Source organism: Gadus morhua, chromosome 2 (assembly GCF_902167405.1).
Source record: "Gadus morhua chromosome 2, gadMor3.0, whole genome shotgun sequence".
Classification (NCBI taxonomy): domain Eukaryota; kingdom Metazoa; phylum Chordata; class Actinopteri; order Gadiformes; family Gadidae; genus Gadus; species Gadus morhua.
The window spans coordinates 22,788,093-22,808,135 of NC_044049.1; the positions used below are offsets into that span (position 1 = coordinate 22,788,093).

Genomic DNA, 20,043 nt, shown 5'->3' on the forward strand with positions numbered 1-20,043 from the left:
TCCGAGGAGAGGGAGGGGGGGGGGGGGGTGTGTGTGGGTGTGTGTGTGTGTGTGTGGGGGGGGGGCTTCAGTCAATCAAACGAGACCAAGCCTATTAGAAGTGGTCGAGACTTCCAGAAACAAGGATAATATTTAAAATGATTTAAGATGGAAAGCAATTAATGAGCAGCAATCAATGATACGTGCCTTTTTGAAAGAGTGTGTGTGCGTGCGTGCGTACTCCTCATGTAGAGTCCGTAATCCCTCCGTTCTTCCCCTGCCTCCATCCTCCTTTTGTTGACGCTGAATAAGGTATTGTTTCATGTCGTGGTGCTAAATCCTCCATGCCCTGAGAGAGTGCCCAGCCCAAGACCAGCGCTAGCATGTGGCCCAGCCTTCGGCTGCTTCCTCCAGGACGGTATTTAAAGCTTTCTTGGCAGGCCGGGTTTGTGTGAAAGTCATTTCCTGAGGAACAAACCGAAGACTGCTCACCCCGTTTAAATATAACTCACCGCCCTTCTCCTCTTTCCTCTCCCTACTCCGCCCTTTTCCTCCTCTCAGGAGCTCCTCAGCACCACCTCCACCTCACCCTCTCCCTACTCCTCCCTCTTCCACCTCGTCCTTCCCGCACCTCCTACACACCTCACCCTCTCCCCTCTCCATACTCCTCCCTCCACCTCCTCTCAAGAGCTCCTCAACAACTCCTCCACCTCACCCTCACTCCTCTCCCTACTCCTCCCTCTTTCTCCTCTCAGGAGCTCCTCAGCACCGCCTACACCCCAACCTCTCTGTGAAGTCTGTAGATGATGAGACATGGCCTGGTGCACTATGCTGCCATGCAGGAGATCTCTCCCTGAGTGTACAGTGATGGCTGCTTCAACCTGTGCACACTGATGACTCAACGTGCAACAGGTGTGCAGCCTCACCCAGCCCCAGAGTCCAATCAGACTGGGCCAGGTGAGGCTGCTTCAACCAGCCATCCTCCACACACAGTCACACTTCAATATGCAAAACGTATAGGATAGGTCTAAATCTTCCAAACTCAATTTGAGATTAAACCAAAGCCTGTCGGTTCATGTCAGTTTATTCTTGAAATCAAAATGCAAAATGCAAATAGAGCACGTTAAAGAAAGGGAAGAAGAAATATTTAAGCATACTGCCTACAAGTAAAGAAGGCTTACAATAGGCTAGGATGGGCTAGCTAGGCTTACGCTCAGCTAGGCTAATGCTAAGCCAAGGTTGTGAATCCAGCTGTTTTCCCAGACGTGTATTGCAGCGCGTGTGAAGTAGTCGGGGTCAAAAGTCCCGCCAAAGAGGCTGACCCAGGTGTTTACATTCGGCGTGCGGCCGTGTTGACGTGGATCCAGGAAGCCGGTGTCATGGTAACAATGGAGCTTTGTGATGTGGTCACAAAGTCCCTCTCACAGGCTAGGACAGTACACACAGACACACAGACACACACACACAAACACACACACACACACACACACACACACACACACACAGACACACACACACACACACAGACACACACACACACACACACACACACACACACACACACACACACACACACTGTTGTAGACATGCCAACAAACACTACAAAGACGGAAAGTGCTACAGAGTGTGTTGTTCAAGGTCTATATATAGCCCTCCCTGTCTCGGGGGGGGGGGGGGGTTGAGGGTGGCTTGGAGAGGGGGAGGAGGGGGGTGGGAGGGGTAGGGGTGAGATTAGGGAGTGAAGATGGTGAAGGGGGCTGAGAAGGGAGGAGGGGGAGGTGGATGAGGAGGTGGATGAGGGGGAGGTTGTTGATGGGTGGGTGAGGAACGGGGTGGAGGGAAGGGGCAAGGTGTGTGGAAGAACCAGTGCTGTGTTCCGATATCCATACTTCCATGAGTACACTTCAACGTAATGCACTATTCGCACTCACTAAGTGCGCTGATTTTCAGATGTCAGTGTCGCCGACGTTGGCCCAGGCTCCGCCTCTTCCGCTTCGTAGCTAAGATGGCTGCCGTTGAGTACGAAAAGTGTACATCGATCCACACTTTGAGTACACCATCCTGGGCCTTTCAGTACACTTCTTTTCGCCCCGATCTTAATTGCAACGCCCTGCGTACTCAAAGTATAGTAAGTATAGTGAGTGTGGACAGTATGGGTATTGGATCACAGCGCGAGACTTTTCACCCTAACCACCATCCTGTCCTGCCCCCAGCAGATTAGGTTATAGTTATCGTTCTAGTTGTACATACAGTAGTAGTAGCGATAAGGGATGGGGGTAGTCATAGCACAGCCCACTGGATTAAAAGAGAGCCAGCGCAATAAGGAGTTCACACAGAGCAGATGTGGGGAGGTTAGAATACATTGTTTGTGCGTCAGAAATATGTTCACACGGTGATTGGGCTGATATGTGTCTGTGTGTGGTTGTGCTTGGATTTAGACACACTCTGTAATTCACATGTTAACTGCAGCTCTGATGTCGAAACACACACACACACACACACACACACACACACACACACACATGCGTGCATGAACACACACACACAAACTCACACGCCACTCACTCACTCTCACTCACTCACACACACATGCGTGATTGCACACCCACCCACGCACACATACACACTCTCACTTACACACATATCCTCACTCATTCACCCTCACAAACACACACACACACACATACGCAACGTCTGTGGGATTGCACAGCCCAGGATGTGAGTGTGTGTGTGTTGTGCATTTGCGTGGGTTTGTGTTTCTTTGTGCGTGCCTGCAAACGTGCGCGTGTGTGTGTGTGTGTGTGTGTGTGTGTGTGTGTGTGTGTGTGTGTGTGTGTGTGTGTGTGTGTGTACTAGATTAGAGATAGAGGTATACATTTAAAGGGTAGGGCTATAGGAATGACTACATTGGGATGAGATTGAGGTCAGACTGACATTTTTTCTGTGTGTGTCTGCATGCAGTCTGGCTGGTCTCTGGTCCTTCCTGTTTGCCAAGGAGACGTGAGACACCAGGCATCACAGCCTTCATCCCCATGGCCACAGGATGTCCTTTCTACAAAGAGAGAGAGAGAGAGAGAGAGAGAGAGAGAGAGAGAGAGAGAGAGAGAGAGAGAGAGAGAGAGAGAGAGAGAGATTAGCAACAGGATGTGACATCACTGTTTTCCTACAGATCAACACATAAATCCCATTATAATCTAACCCCGTCTCACTCTCGCCCCCCGCTCTCTCGCGCTCTCTCTCTCTCTCTCTCTCTCTCTCTCTCTCTCTCTGATCCTAAAATAAAATAGAGACATTCTTTGAGGCGAGACAAAGCAATGATTCAACTGGAGCAGGGGGCAATGGGGTGGTGGATGGGGGTAAGGAGTGGGAGGGGTGCGATGGCGGTGGGGTGGGTGGGGCGGATGAGTCAGAGACAGCTCTGCAGGGGGTCAGGGGCAGCCTGTGTGCCATGACTTACGTAACCTTTGTTTTTTTGCTTTGCTGTTTTTGTCCAAAACTTGGAACAATATTTACTTTTGAACAATACTACAAAATATTTTCCTGCTCTCTCAACATGTCTGTCTTGTCAGGACCTTATCCCACCTTACTGTTCCTCCTCAAGGGGAGGGGTCCCTCGCGGTGTTGGGGGGTCTCCTCTAACCTTGGGAGGACTCAGGATCAGGGAGTTAATATTAGTATGGGGGATTGTGAGGCCATTTGAGACTTTCAATGTTATCATCTTCGGACATATTTTTTAAATGTCTAATATTAAAATAGGAAAAATGGAATTGCTTTTAAACTGGACCTGTTTATGAAATCAGATACGTTGATTCATCTCAGATTGGACGTTAAGATGGGACATTTGTTTTGTTCCATCAAACTGTGCCTTCATTTTGATTCCATATGACTCTATTCCTCTAAAAGTTGAATCCTTTGTTCCTGGTGGGTCTCTTTCCGTGCGTCTGTGCGGGCCGCCGCTGCCATACGACACATTCCAGTGACGAGGTCCTGAGGTCTGCCAGCATGAACGGGCCCTCTGTGTCTCTGTCCCCCTCACCCAGGGCCCAGCATGGCGGACCCCTCACCCCCATCCTCCAGACACACACAGAGCTTGGATCTGTCCCCGCTGTCGGGGAGAGGAGGAGCAAGAGAGGGGACGAGGGGTGGAGGGGGGAGGAGAGGAGAGGAGAGGAGAGGAGGAGACGAAAGGGGATGAGAGGAGGAAAGGGGAGGAGAGGAGAGGAGGAGACATGAGAGGAGAGGATGGGGAGGAGAGGAGAGGAGACGAAAGGGGAGGAGAGGAGAGGAGGAGACATGAGGAGACGAAAGGGGAGGAGAGGAGAGGAGGAGACATGAGAAGAGAGGGAAGGGGAGGAGAGCAGAGGAGGAGAGGGGAGGAGAGGAGAGGAGGAGACATGAGAGGAGACGAAAGGGGATGAGGGGAGAGGAGGAGACATGAGAGGAGAGGATGGGAAGGAAAGGAAGGGTAGAGGAGAGGAGGAGATTTGAGAGGAGAGGAAGGGGGAGGAGAGGAGAGGAGGAGACATGAGACGGGAGAGGAAGGGGAGGAGAGGAAGGGGGAGGAGAGGAGATGAGGTGACATGAGAGGAGAGGGGACCATGGAGAGGAGAGGAGAAACTTGTGAGGAGACTGGAAAGGGGGGGAGAAAATGGGAGGGAGGAGCAAATTAGGGGAGAAAGGGAGTGGGAGAGAGGAGGAGGAGACATGCGAGGAGAGGAGGGAGGAAAAGAGAGGGAGGAGGGGAAGAGATAGGAGAAGGGGATATGAAAGGAGGGAGGAGAGCAGCAGAAGAGGACGTCCAGTAGAGGAGGGAGGAAAGGACAGCACCACCACATAAAGGTGAAGAATGAAGAAGGGATGAGTGTGAGGAGATGGAGGAATGTAGAACGAGACAATGGAAGACACAGGGAGTAAGCAAAGGCAGGGTGTCGGCTGTGGGCTATCACTCACTGCCGGTTGCCCCGGACAGCCCGACTGTTCCCCTGCATGAGCCTCGAAGGTTCTTCTTCGTTGCCACTGGGGTTAATTGCAACCACGTTGCATCCTGATGCTCACCTTGCTAGCATGGGCAAGATTGCAGTTCTGTTATAGGAGATGTATACAGGGCTGCTATGCGCTGGTCCTCTGTCTTTTCTAATGGGTCCGAGTTCTCTGGTTCTGGATCATCTCTGTCAGCAAAGCAGTGATTTGTGAATCCTTATGGCACAAGGAAGAAACACACAAGTCCAAACAAGGGCAACACAATTCATTGCAGAAATGAATGGCCTTTGGGTTGTAGATCGTTTGTTGTCCATTCCGGAGTAGCAGTAGGAGCAGGTTATGATGTGTTTGTCTGAATTTCAATGAACTCAGGTATGAGTTCACTATAGGTTAATCGGAATTGATTAGGTATTCACAGAGTATCTGTGGTTACCTATTGTTATTGCGCGATTGGGTATTGTTATTATTATTCCGGATTAATAATGCCTAGATCTCCGCAGTGGACAGGTCAATAGTTTGAATGAATTTGAATTTGGTGCATATAATCATAGCCCCGGTAAGCAATCTCAAAAAAGTTTGGTGCCGGAAATCCCGATTCCCGTTCCCATAAAATATATGTTCTGTCAGAGTTGGGGATCGAGCCCGGATCTGCAAATCCACAGTTCTACTATTAACCCAGTGAACAAAAGGGAAGGGTATTGACTCAAGTGCAGAGAGGGTTAACTGAAGTGTTGTTTATTATAACAAAGTCTTTGGGCCAAAACACAGAAGATCACAAAATTCTAAAGCGAGGGAAAAATCCAAAAAGGTCAAAAAGTCCAACAGAGAAGGCAAAAGGTAAACTCAAAAACAGGTAAATCTTCGTCAAAAAAGACAAATGTTCAAAACGTCATACCAGAGGGCCAAATCCAAGTGGGTAGTCCAGAGAGCAGGCAAGCGGTCAAAATACAGAGAATCAATAACAATGTCCTATACAAGACTTAGGCCACGTTTATACGTAGCAGGGTATTTATAGAAACGAATATTTCCCCCCCTCCGTTTTCAAAAATAACATTGTGCACACAGCATCGTTTTCAAAAAAGTTGTCGTTTACATCAAAACGCATAAATACGCCGTCGAGCGCCATTATAACTATGCCAAACCTATGGTCGGCAGTGTAGTAGAGCTAAGATCGGGCCCAGAAAATCAAGCCCGACCCGGCCCGAGCCCCTGCACGTTCGGTCCGAGGCCTGCCCGACACATTAACCGTAATTATGAGCCCGAGCCCGATTTCAACCCGACTTTTTTTTTTAATACATAGGCCTATGTAACTTTGTACACATTTGTTACTAGGCCTAGGCCTACTCTGCTAAATATATATGTAAGGGATAATGTATAGAACGCCGGTCATTATCGCGAAAATAAGCCCCGACAGGGCGAACCGTACACCGACCGACGCGCAGCGACGGTGTCTTGCTTCGCGCTGAAGGGTCTTATTTTTGACAATCACCGGCGATGTTCTATACATTATCCGGCTTATCACACGGCTACTTGCCAAAACGAAAAAATAACTTCACAGGGTGTGTCTTTTTACAATTTATTCGTTACCAGCATTCATAGTGTTGATAAGCAGAGAAATAATTTGTCCGCAAAGACGGTGTCGTCGCTTAGCAACGGAAGACGCTGGGCTTGACAAGTCAACGGACTACTACCCATGCAAGTGAACGGAGCGTTCCACGGCATTGAGAAGACCCGTGTAATATAGGCCTATAATATTTCTGTTTATGGCACAGATTTCTCCTCGGATTAGGCCAATAAACCAATGATAAAAATAAATAAAAAACTTGTCGAGGATAATGGTGGGAAATATTGTCCCGACCCGGCCCGCGGGTCGGGCCATGCAAGCCAATAAGAATCCTCAGAATCAACAACAACGAATAACACGAGCGTCTTCCTGTAACAAAAAAACTGTAAACATAGGGCGCTCATATGACGTTAAGCATTTCCTGGCGCATAATGTGACGCTTCAGAACCTAAAACCCTGTTTCTCCCCGTTGACACGACAACACATAACCGGCGTTTTCGGAAATCTCCACTTCGGCCGGAGTTTTTAGAAATGATTGTTTTCTGTGACAAAAACTGTGTTTTCGTGTAAATGAGAGGCCAAACCGCGTAGAAATATCTGCGTTTTCCCTTCGTGTAAACGGGGCCTTAGCTTGGGTCAGAGTACAAACGTGGCACACCAAAGACTAAGCACTGAACATAGGCAAAAGCAGGGCTTAAATACATGGCTTAATTGGTCAAGTGTTAGTAACAACAAGACACAGGTGAGTAATTAGCAATGCAAGGAAACAGAAAATACTTAAATAACACATGCACGGCCACTAGATGTCGCCAAAGTCCAAAAAGCAAAAAATAACTTTATTCAAAACCATGCCATGTTCAAAACACTTGGTTTACATGCCTTATTTTGCATGCTGAAAATGTAATGTCCGCCGGGATAGATTATGCTTTACAGTGAAAATGTCCTCCAAAAACATCAAAAATCTGTATCGTAGTAACTTCAAATCAAAAACTTATTTAGATATACAAGATATATGACGTTGCCTGGTTAAAATAGGTTGAATTGGTGTTTATTGTGTTATTGGGCAGAGTTATGGCAAATGCAATATTTGCTAATTTGTAAACATTATTCTTTCATCCCCAAGTCAGCTTCAGAAAGAAACCTGCCATACTCATAGAGGCCAGCCTCCTGAACACATGTGTACAAATTGTGTGTTGACAGCTGAACATTTTGATCGCAAGTCAGCGTAAGCAGGATGCAGGAACTTGAAACTTGCCAGCAACATAGAGGTCTTAACATGTGTACATCGTTTGTGTGTCTCTCTGTATGTCTTAATCTGCCTATCTCTGTATGAATGTGCATGTGCGTGTGAATAACAAAGACCCTCCACTGACGGAAGACATTACTCCTAGTCTAGGAGTAATGACTACAGCCCTAATTTGCTTGAAAGGGGGGTGCGTGGTTGCCCTTGAACACCTCTGGGGCCAAAATAGCTGTTTTCATTTACTCTATTCCAGATCCTATCCGAGGCCCCGTTCACACGAAGCCGATTTCATGGCGTAACCGTATGGAGTCAGTTTCCTGCCATAATTCAAACCTGAAAAAAAAAGTTTCAAAGGCTTGTAAGTCTGGGTTTGAAAACTCAACACCTTGTAAAAAAGGTTTTGCAACACTGAAAAAAGAGATTATAACCTGAAAAAAAATAAAACTAAAATTCAAACATCTGTAAACATGATTTTGTGTTCTATTTTATCTTCTTCATCATTTTCAGCAACACATTTTCAAAGTTCAAACAATTTCAACAGCGCATTTGCAGAGTTTCAAATCTGGCACTGTTCTAACGGTGTATTTCATTGTTGCCCGGTTTTGAAACCTTGTAAATGGGATTCTGCAAACAGGTGTTCATACATTGAGAAATACGTTTTGAAAGGTTGAATACTTAGTTTTAAAAACTTGTAAAGGTGTACGTTTACGACATTGCAACGTATTTTTTCAGAACTGACTTTTCAGAGATTTGAGCGCAAGCTTTGAGTCACGTGAATATTGGCAGTGTTCTGACGCCACTCGTTTTGAAACTCCTGACAGTCGAATCTGAAAACGTTCCTGGGGGCGGGACCATTTAGCTCTAAAACTATTGGTTGCTCTCGTCTTACGTACATTCCAATCACATGTGCCGTTCACCGGGCTGTTCGTGATTGACAGTGCTCTGCCGATGACATGAATAACAACGGGTTGATTTCGCGGTTGATTTTGATTTCCATTTTCTGGAACCAGTCTCATCTCCATAGGACGCGACTAGCAAGGACGCGTCCTAGCAAGGCTGCAGCCTTCACTTTGGGAAACAGCCATGGTTCCAGAAAATGGAAATCAAAATCAACGGCGAAAGTCACTTGTTATTTGTGTCATCGGCAGAGCACTGTCAATCACGCACAGCCCGGTGAACGGCACATGTGATTGGAATGTACGTCAGCCGAGAGCAACCAATAGGTTTAGAGCTAAATGGTCCCGCCCCCAGGAACGTTTTCAGATTCGACTGTTAGGAGTTTCAAAACGAGTGGCGTCAGAACACTGCCAATATTCACGTGACTCAAAGCTTGCGCCTGTGTGGTCAAATCTCTGAAAAGTCGGTGCTGAAAAGTCAGTTCTGAAAAAATACGTTGTAATGTCGTTAACGTACACCTTTACAAGTTTTTAAAACTAAATATTCAACCTTTCAAAACGTATTTCTCAATGTATGAACACCTGTTTGCAGAATCCCATTTACAAGGTTTCAAAACCAGGCAACAATGAAATACACTGTTAGAACAGTGCCAGATTTGAAACTCTGCAAATGCGCTGGTGAAATTGTTTGAACTTTGAAAATGTGTTGGTGAAAATGATGAAGAAGATAAAATAGAACACAAAATCATGTTTACAGATGTTTGAATTTTAGTTTTATTTTTTTTCAGGTTATAATCTCTTTTTTCAGTGTTGCAAAACCTTTATTACAAGGTGTTGAGTTTTCAAACCCAGACTTACAAGCCTTTGAAACTTTTTTTTTCAGGTTTGAATTATGGCAGGAAACTGACTCCATATAACCGCAAAGGTCTTGTACGGTTCGGCCTTCCGTACACACGAAGCCGGCGAATCCGCTGACCGAAACCGCATACTTCTGAAACCACCCTCGGAGGAGGTTTCAAATCTACCCGGTTTCGTTTTCGATTCGTGTGTATGCCTGAAACCGACTGAAACCGCAAACCATGACGTCATCGCCCCACCCCTCGACCTCCTAGCCAATGGCTCTTAAGCCCGCGGAGTCTCAGAAATCACATGCGAGCATGCGCATAAGGGCAGCCTTTATGCGCATGCTCGCCTCTTCTTCTTATTTCATTTCTTCTGGATTTCTGTACCAGAAGAGGTGCCCCTTATGGGCCTGGAATGTGTACTACAGCGTTTCTACAGATCTACCCGGTTTCGCTTGGCTTCGTCTTTACGGAGATACTTCGAAACCGGATAGATCGAAACCGTAACGGTTTTGCCCGTTTCGGCTTCGTGTGAACGGGGCCTGAACCTTCTTCAGCCTGTCTTTTGACTGTTCAACTATCTGTAAAGGTGGGGCTCATACCAGCATTGACCCACCCAGAAATAAATCCCCTCAACAACTGGCTATGGAACTAACCCCAAACATACAGAACCCCCAAGGACGCCTCGCTATCCCAAACCAATTATGAAGAATCGAATAGAGAAGGACTAAAGCCGTTGAATGAATCAACGAAAAAAGTGGAATTCAGCTGCATGTAAAATTATGTACTCTAAACTAGAGCTGTCAAGCGATTAAAATATTTAATCGTGATTAATCGCATTAATGTCATAGTTAACTCCAATTAATCGCGATTAATCGCAAATTATTTTTCTATGCTAAATATCCCTTGATTTTTTTGTCCCATAATTCTTCTCATTTTAATTCTCTTATCAACATGGTGCATCGGCTTGCCTTGTGCAAATGATTTTTTTATCGATAACAACATTGGCATATACACTGATCAAAACAGGACGATACAAAAAAAGAGCCTATAGTGCAATTAAACGACTGCTTTGAACAAATGTCATTTGAACATACCAGTCAGGCTACTGCTTCTTTGTTTGGAGCCAAAGAAAAAAAAAGATATATATTTTTTTTTATAAAAGAATTGCGTTAATCGCGCGATAAAAATTTTAACGCCGTTAAATTTGGTTTGCGTTAACGCGGTTAATAACGCGTTTAACTGACAGCTCTACTCTAAACAGATCTGCCTGTATCCTTTTCATCGAAAAGACCACACCCATACATTTACCCCAATACTGTGACGGGAGAATTATTTAAGCCGGAGGGTAATTTACATGATAACACATTAACACATACACATTATTCTTCAAGATGGCACCAAGGCCCGATACTGTGCTCATGTATGCGCGCTTGAACAATTTCTCAGATACCATGATCCCATAACACTTGTCGCAACTTGATGTAGCGTTGTAGAGCCAATGAACCCACTGTTGGTTTTTTTTACATGGTAATTTGTCCTGTATGATTGTCAACATAGTCATCTATGCAGTTTTATCACTGTTACTGAAACTGACTTTCTGAGAAAAATGTTGCAATGGCGGTGAGGTTTGTCTAGACTCCTTAAGCTCTGCCTTTGTAGCCGTTGACTGCAGCATCAGAGACAAAGTTTAGCTTTTCGAAAAGTTACCGTATTCCGGTACGGTTTGTGAATATTGAAGCCTCATCTGAGCATCAATTTATTTCATGCCCACGTCCAAGGGTTAGGCTTCCCGGACAAATAGGATGTTTATTTTACTTAGTAAATATTGTGTAGGCAATCAAAAATACTAATGTAGTGTAGGCTCTTGTAAACCGTTTGAAGTTACCTGCATTGATGGTGTAATTACTCAGGTGTATATAATATATAAAATAATATTTCACTCTTGATGTGATGCGAGTGATGGCCATTTCAAGTAGTATAACTTGTTAATTCAATCTCTGTGCAGGTTATCATGTTGTAGACAGTATCAAGTCATTTGCACTCACTGAATCTGGAATGTCTGTACAATAACGGCACAATATAGCAGTAGCCTATGCACATGAATTTCCTGTGTTTAATACTTGGTAGGATTTTGAATAACATAAATAAACAGAGAGGTCGGATGTGAGTTGAACTAAAGCAGTGGGGATTGAGTTGAATTCCGACAGGCGGGGTGGTACTTTCGTCAACGGACCCCCGTGTCTCGCAAAGAGATGTGGCGACTATTTATCTCTATATCTCTTTATCATATCACTCCTTTAACGTAGTTGTGCGTGGTACCTGTATTGGCCCTTATGATAACTAGTTTTGAACGTCACTCTATACCGATGTTTGTCCTCATGTGCCATTATTAATACATATCAACATTCACGGTAACGCAACATATAACGTCAAAAGTGGTTATTGTTTGGATCATGTCTGCATCATTAACGCCAGAGTTTAGTTTCAATAAACTAAGATTTGTATCAGTGCCATCCGTTATTTTTACATGAGCTGAAACATTGTGAAAGTTCTACCTCACAACCACCAGTGAGAAGGACTACCCCATGAATTGGTGCCCGTCCGCACCCGTTTCAACACTAAGATCATACTTTCAGGGATCATTTCTATAGTCTTTGACTTGAGAAATATCGTACGAAAGTGATCGGTGACTCTAACCACGATGAAGAGAACTGATGTTCCCTTCTGAGCGCGAAGCGGGCAGTGAGTGATGATGTATTTCATCCGCTCCTTGTCATTGATGACCGTTCCATGCTCTCTAGTGGAGGCTGGAGGTAGGGAACATGATCAGAGTGGTTAGATGTAGGCTAGATATTGTACCAGATAACTATTAGTTATTATTCAGAGTCGTTGGCATTTTGCTACGTCGTCAGTATGTTTATTTTACTTAGTAAATATCGTGTAGGCAATCAAAAATACTGATGTAGTGTAGGCTCTTGTAAACCGTTTGAAGTTACCTGCATTGCTGGTGTAATTGCTCAGGTGTATATAATATGTAAAATAATATTTCACTTTTGATATGATGCGAGTGATGGACATATCAAGTAGTATAAATTGTTAATTCAATCTCTGTGCAGGTTATCATGTTGTAGACAGTATCAAGTCATTTGCACTCACTGAATCTGGAATGTCTGTACAATAACGGCACAATATAGCAGTAGCCTATGCACATGAATTTCCTGTGTTTAATACTTGGTAGGATTTTGAATAACATAAATAAACAGAGAGGTCGGATGTGAGTTGAACTAAAGCAGTGGGGATTGAGTTGAATTCCGACAGGCGGGGTGGTACTTTCGTCAACGGACCCCGTGTCTGGCAAAGAGATGTGGCGACTATTTATCTCTATATCTCTTTATCATATCACTCCTTTAACGTAGTGGTGCGTGGTACCTGTATTGGCCCTTATGATAACTAGTTTTGAACGTCACTCTATACCGATGTTTGTCCTCATGTGCCATTATTAAATCAATATTAGGGTTAATACATATCAACATTCACGGTAACGCAACATATAACGTCAAATGTGGTTATTGTTTGGATCATGTCTGCATCATTAACGCCAGAGTTTAGTTTCAATAAACTACGATTTGTATCAGTGCCATCCGTTATTTTTACATGAGCTGAAACATTGTGAAAGTTCTACCTCACAACCACCAGTGAGAAGGACTACCCCATGAATTGGTGCCCGTCCGCGCCCGTTTCACCACCAAGATCATACTTTCAGGGATCATTTCTAAAGTCTTTGACTTGAGAAATATCGTACGAAAGTGATCGGTTACTCTAACCACGATGAAGAGAACTGATGTTCCCTGCTGAGCGAGAAGCGGGCAGTGAGTGATGATGCATTTCATCCGCTCCTTGTTATTGATGACCGTTCCATGCTCTCTAGTGGAGCCTGGAGGTAGGGAACATGATCAGAGTGGTTAGATGTAGGCTAGATATTGTACAAGATCACTATTAGTTTTTATTCTGAGTCGTTGGCATTTTGTTACGTCGTCAGTATGTTTATTTTACTTAGTAAAAATTGTGTAGGCAATCAAAAATACTGATGTAGTGTGGGCTCTTGTAAACCGTTTGAAGTTACCTGCATTGCTGGTGTAATTGCTCAGGTGTATATAATATATAAAATAATATTTCACTTTTGATGTGATGCGAGTGATGGCCATATAAAGTAGTATAAATTGTTAATTCAATCTCTGTGCAGGTTATCATGTTGTAGACAGTATCAAGTCATTTGCACTCACTGAATCTGGAATGTCTGTACAATAACGGCACAATATAGCAGTAGCCTATGCACATGAATTTCCTGTGTTTAATACTTGGTAGGATTTTGAATAACATAAATAAACAGAGAGGTCGGATGTGAGTTGAACTAAAGCAGTGGGGATTGAGTTGAATTCCGACAGGCGGGGTGGTACTTTCGTCAACGGACCCCCGTGTCTCGCAAAGAGATGTGGCGACTATTTATCTCTATATCTCTTTATCATATCACTCCTTTAACGTAGTTGTGCTTGGTACCTGTATTGGCCCTCATGATAACTAGTTTTGAACGTCACTCTATACCGATGTTTGTCCTCATGTGCCATTATTAAATCAATATTAGGGTTAATACATATCAACATTCACGTTAACGCAACATATAACGTTAAAAGTGGTTATTGTTTGGATCATGTCTGCATCATTAACGCCAGAGTTTAGTTTCAATAAACTAAGATTTGTGTCAGTGCCATCCGTTATTTTTACATGAGCTGAAACATTGTGAAAGTTCTACCTCACAACCACCAGTGAGAAGGACTACCCCATGAATTGGTGCCCGTCCGCGCCCGTTTCAACACTAACATCATACTTTCAGGGATCATTTCTATAGTCTTTGACTTGAGAAATGACGTATGAAAGTGATCGGTTACTCTAACCACGATGAAGAGAACTGATGTTTCCTGCTGAGCGAGAAGCGGGCAGTGAGTGTTGATGCATTACATCCGCTCCTTGTCACTAGCCGTGTTTACATGGCAGATCTATGCCGCATAGATTTCTATGCGGCATAGATCTGTTCCGAAATGTGTTCCGAATGAACTGTATACATGGCAGTGACAAAAATGTCCGTTATGTCCCTCGCGCACACCTGACACATCTCTGGACCGGCGGCGAGATAATGGACGTGTTATCACTATCGGGGATTTTAAATTTAATTTTAATGAAAGCACAGCAGGAGAGAGCTTTTCTCTCCCTGCTCCTTCAAGAAAGAAGGAGGACGGCGCAGCAACGTCAATTTCTTTTAAGATCTTTATATTTACCCCCAGCTCCGCCGCAAACAAAACGAATTTGGATGCGAGTCCGCAGCCAAGACTGGTGGGAGAGAGTGGTCTTGAGAGTATTTAGTGACCAGGAATGGCGAGAAAATTTTAGGATGAGTCGGCAGTCGTTCATGAAATGATGCGAGCTGATGAAGACTATTTCGCCGGAGGAGGTAACTGTGCGAAGAGCAATACCGTTGGCAATGAGGGTTGCCATGGTACTCTACAAGTTGGGCAGCAGCGCCGAATATAGGCTGATCGCTAATCAGTTCGGGGTGCATAAAAGCACCGTTAAGAAGTTTGTTTATATGTTCTGCAAAAGTATGGTGCAAGGACCTATAAAAGACCTCATAAGGGTACCAACGGAGGAGGAAGCCCTTCTACATCGCATCCAGATTCGAGGCCAGCTACCATTTGCCAAATGTGATGGGCATCATTGATGGCACACACATCCCCATGTTGCCCCTTCAGATGGGTACAAAGACTTTGTCAATCGAAAAAGGCTGGCCGTCTTATGTGCTCCAGGCAGTTGTCGACCACCAATTTTGGTAAGCACTCTTTTGCACTTTTCTCACTCTATTTTCTGTCTATAATATAAAGGCTGGTTCACAGTGATATGCAAGTTATTTAACGGCTGTGTTTATCTTTGGCACTCTGCCTATACGGCCTATACGGCCTCGTAACTGCGACCGAATCACAACCGCGCTGATATTCAGCAGCCAACAGCACTCCCTCTCGCGTTTTATATTGATTTCAGCTCTACAACAGTAATAAGCAACAACCGATTATGATTTGTTTTTTTATTATTTAATGATTTATTTGGCTCTTCCAACACAAATGGAAGTTTGTTACAAAGTAAGCTACATAAAGACCGTAAATAACATTAACGGTTATTAGAACACCTGCAAAAAAAAGGCCCAGTGCTGTTATAGGCTACTCTATATCAGAACTCATGGAATACCTCTTGTCAAATCAAATTAGGCCTACTTGATCGGAACTACTGTTGTATGCCTAATTAAAAATAATAATAAAATAAATCTTGTTTCCAGCTTCTGGAACAGCAGCTGTAAGATGCCACACGACGCCAGTGTTCTCCGCAACTCGGATCTCTTCCAAAAAGCCCATCTACTGCCTAAGGTGAGACCCAAAAGGGGCCAATGCAACCCCAGTGGTGCGATGAACACCTGCAGCTCGACTTGAGAGACTTGGTTTGGGTTTACCAAGCATATTATAACCCTATAACCCTAACCCATTCAGTAATGTTTTACTTCCGTCTTTCTTTATTTTAGGGTGATAAAATCATCGAGGGAGAGAGCATCAGGCTAGTCATTGTTGGGGATCCTGCATATCCGCTCCTTCCGTGGCTGGTTAAAGGACATCTCAGCTCCCCACGGCTAACTCCAGAGCAGGAATCTTTCAACGTGTATCTAAGTTCGCTCCGGGTTGGGGTGGAAAATACATATGGGATTCTAAAGGCAAGATGGCGTGTTCTGTTGAAACGCAGTGACTTTCACTTCAGATTCACACCGACTGTCATCGCAACCTGCTGTGCTTTGCACAATTTTTGCCAGCTTCAGAGGGAACATGTAAACTGGTTGGAAGAGGCTGCAACTCCAGACGGAATCTATCCTCAGCCTGCCCAGCCAGCAAATGTTAATGACCATGGTAACCACGAAAGGGCCGTGGTTACAGGATACATGGCCACTCACTTTCCCCTTCGCAGTGGTCATCTCTATTAATTGAAACACGTAGGTTAAGGGAACATAATGGTGGAATAAATATTTAATAAATAACAATAAATAACAATATTTTCACATCAATATCTGCTCATCTTATTAATTAATTTATTCATTGATGGGGAACAACCGGTTGTTGTTTTTTAATGTAGCCTACCCCATATCAAATTGTATAAAGCTATATCTAAATAGAAATAGATTGTATTATATTTATAAATTGTTAAACATGCTACCAAACTAGATATATAGATTGTATAGGCCTATGTATAAATTACAGAAATTACAAAAATAAATAAATAATATATAGTCTATTAAATGGTATTTATGTATGGCTTGAAATGATATATAATTCTAAATATAGTATAACAAATTGTATATAGATGGATTGTAACACAACATATTTAAGAAATCATTTCATGTTCAATCAACATGTTCATTGTTTTTCATTCTTTTCATGTTCTTTTGTATTTTTGCTATGTTAGATTTTTATTGATGTCTGAAATAAATGTAATCAATGACTTTGCACATCAACAACTTGTTCTTGAACTTATATTACTGGTTCCCAGTTAATTTAGAATGCTAGCCTAGGTCATGAAGACAGTAATCTGAATCATGTGTGTCACTTTCATTTGATCTAGGCCTACTCTGTGTGTAGCTATAGGGTGGTGAATAAGACTGGTGAGCGCTTGCTGGATCTGAATCATGTGTGGCACTTTCATTGGATCTAGGCAGAGCCGGACAGTAACGGAGTACATTTACTTGAGTACAGTACTTAAGTACAATTTTGAGGGATCTGTACTTTACTCGAGTATCATTTTTTGGGAGTACTCATGACTTTACTCAAGTACATTTGAGAGGCAAATATTGTACTCTTTACTCCGTTACATTTCTATCCATAACCGTGAGTACCCGTTACTCCTTCTGAAAAATAAAAAATAAAAGGAGAAAAGAAAAATCACGGAAACCCTAAATTTGTTGTTTCCCTCTCAAACGTGATTCCCTCTCAAACTGATTAGGACAGCCTTCAGCCTATCAGCAATCACCTTTGCTTTCCGCCAAAGCCAACTCCATGGTCAGAATTAGATGAGAGACGATTATTGATTTGATTGATAAAAAAACGGAGAAACTCACACATACATAGAATTGTTAGCTGAATTTTCTTTTCTGATATTGCATATTTATTTAAGCTGAGCAATTGTTTTTATGTTCTTGAGTATACTGTTATACTGTATACTATTGTGCTATTGCCATGGTAAAAAGATGAAAATTACTTGATTTTACTTTTAATTCCTTTTACATTCTCCAAGGTGTTAACATTTTTCATAACTCCATGTAGGACGTTTCTATACATAAATGTAAGCACTGTGGCAGTAGTAATGCAATATTTAGAAAACATACTCTTGTACTCTTGATACTCAAGTACTTTTAAAAACAAGTACTTCAGTACTTTTACTTAAGTAGACATCTGACTGTAGTACTTTTACTTGTACTTGAGTAAAATTTAGCAAGGGGTATCTGTACTTTTACTCAAGTAAGGAAGCTGTGTACTCTGTCCGCCTCTGGATCTAGGCCTACTCTGCGTGTAGCTATAGAGGGGTGAATAAGACCGGTGGGCACTTGCTGGATCTGAATCATGTGTGGCACTTTCACTTGATCTAGGCCTACTCTGCGTGTAGCTATAGAGGGGTGAATAAGACTGGTGGGCACTTGACTGATCTGAATCATGTGTGGCACTTTCACTTGATCTAGGCCTACTCTGTGTGTAGCTATAGAGGGGTGAATAAGACTGGTGGGCACTTGACTGATCTGAATCATGTGTGGCACTTTCACTTGATCTAGGCCTACTCTGTGTGTAGCTATAGGGTGGTGAATAAGACTGGTGGGTCCTTGACTGATCTGAATCATGTGTCGCACTTTCGTTCGATCTAGGCCTATCCAGTGGGTAGTTGTAGGTGTGTGGATAAGACTGGTGGGCATAAATTGGGCTGAATTTTGGAGCCTGGTGAGTTGGTTGTGGAAGCAATGACCTGAGGCCCGCAAATATCTGCCCTGCCAAACGCTCGGTTGAACGAGCACTTTCTTCTAAAAATCGGGACATGGCCCTCTCTTCACGCTCTTCATTCAGCCTCTGTGTACGCTCCATTCTGTCCATTGCAGCCTTTTGTTCATCCGTCCAGCTTTGGAGAAATCGGCCATAACCAGATGCCTGTTTTCCTACAAAAAGAGTGAAATAAGGTTTTGGAAATTATTATTGTTTTCTTTTTAAATAGGCTACCCCATGATTTGTCTATTAACCATACAGGCCTATATCAGGTATGATGTTGAAGACAATGGGACAAAGCAGATGACTCGTAGCCTAGCTCACAATGTCAACTTTATCTAAACCCCACATTTAACAGGCTTATTATTTTTCTACCGAGGCAGTGGCTTACTCTTTTTTTTTGAAGCAGGAAGGGCAACGTTGGAGGTCTCCTCTGCTATTGACTCCAGAGCGTTGCCAACAGCGTCATTGCCGTCACTATCATCATCATCTACCACAGAATACATAGGCCTACGTGTTAAGAACTAACATGGGATGTATGTGATCGCCTACTTGAAATAACATTAAGTAGGCTACTCTCATGTATTATCAGCCAACCTCAAACCATCGCTAAAAAGCAAGCAATAAGTCATGGGTACCCATGAATTTATCCTAAACCTTATAACAACGGTGACAACTTACCAGATGATGTTACATTCACGTCCTCGTCCCTTCTAAAACCAATATCAACTCCATTTTCCTCCACGTTGAATATTGGCCGCCCTCAGATGAAACTGTTCATTTTTTCGAAGAATGGGAAATTGGTTGGAGCCGCACCACTCCTGTCAACTGCCTGTTTGGCCTTGTGGTAGGATGCCTTCAAAACTTTCCAACGGTTTTTCATCTGCTCAATTGAGCGACTATAGCCCACATCCTTAAACTTTTGATGCACATCTTTTAAAAGGTCGCTATGTCGAACCTTTCTCTGGTCCATCCTTCGGAAGATATCTTGTTCCTTGAGAATTTCGAAGAGGACATTTGTCTCCTCGAAGGTCCAATTACGAACTACCACAGCTGCCATCTCTCTAAATTAAGAATTATTTTAACGTTAGACTGCAAACGTACTAGTAGCCTACTAATTTACAGTTATCTCGGACGCGCGCGGACACTATACGATACGCGAACACGTCATTAATAAACACCCATGTCCCGGCTCTTAGCAACCGGACACGCTTACCGGACTACTTTAACGGAGTGATAACAAAGACGTGAATGAGGCAATAAATCCACTTTCCTTGACAGCGGTGAAGTTCGGTGTGCTTTACCGACGGAGCTCAGTGGACCAATTGCGAACTACTGCGGCGGCTCTAAGTTAAACCCCAATCTATGCGGAATAAGTGTATACATGGCGATTTAAAACGGGCTACACCACCTATTCTATGCAGCA

General features: G+C 43.6%; 1 protein-coding gene, 2 non-coding genes and 1 pseudogene across 4 annotated transcripts in view; 3 read left to right on the forward strand and 1 right to left on the reverse strand.

Moving 5' to 3' along the window:
- The window catches only part of cdc42ep1b (CDC42 effector protein (Rho GTPase binding) 1b), an 11,971-nt gene extending 11,444 nt beyond the window's left edge, over nucleotides 1-527 (reverse strand). For both annotated transcript variants that reach the window (XM_030348162.1, XM_030348160.1), the window contains exon 1: nucleotides 221-527. The gene's annotated coding sequence lies outside the window, so the exon portion shown is untranslated. The remainder of the gene's footprint in view (nucleotides 1-220) is intronic.
- An 11,600-nt stretch (nucleotides 528-12,127) lies between these two features.
- On the forward strand, nucleotides 12,128-12,343 carry LOC115539509 (small nucleolar RNA U3). The gene has a single exon (XR_003975957.1). It is a non-coding gene; the product is annotated as a small nucleolar RNA U3 (small nucleolar RNA).
- Nucleotides 12,344-13,254: 911 nt separating this feature from the next.
- On the forward strand, nucleotides 13,255-13,470 carry LOC115539512 (small nucleolar RNA U3). The gene has a single exon (XR_003975959.1). It is a non-coding gene; the product is annotated as a small nucleolar RNA U3 (small nucleolar RNA).
- A 912-nt stretch (nucleotides 13,471-14,382) lies between these two features.
- Nucleotides 14,383-14,587, forward strand: LOC115539468 (uncharacterized; annotated as a pseudogene).
- The last annotated feature ends 5,456 nt before the right edge of the window (nucleotides 14,588-20,043 follow it).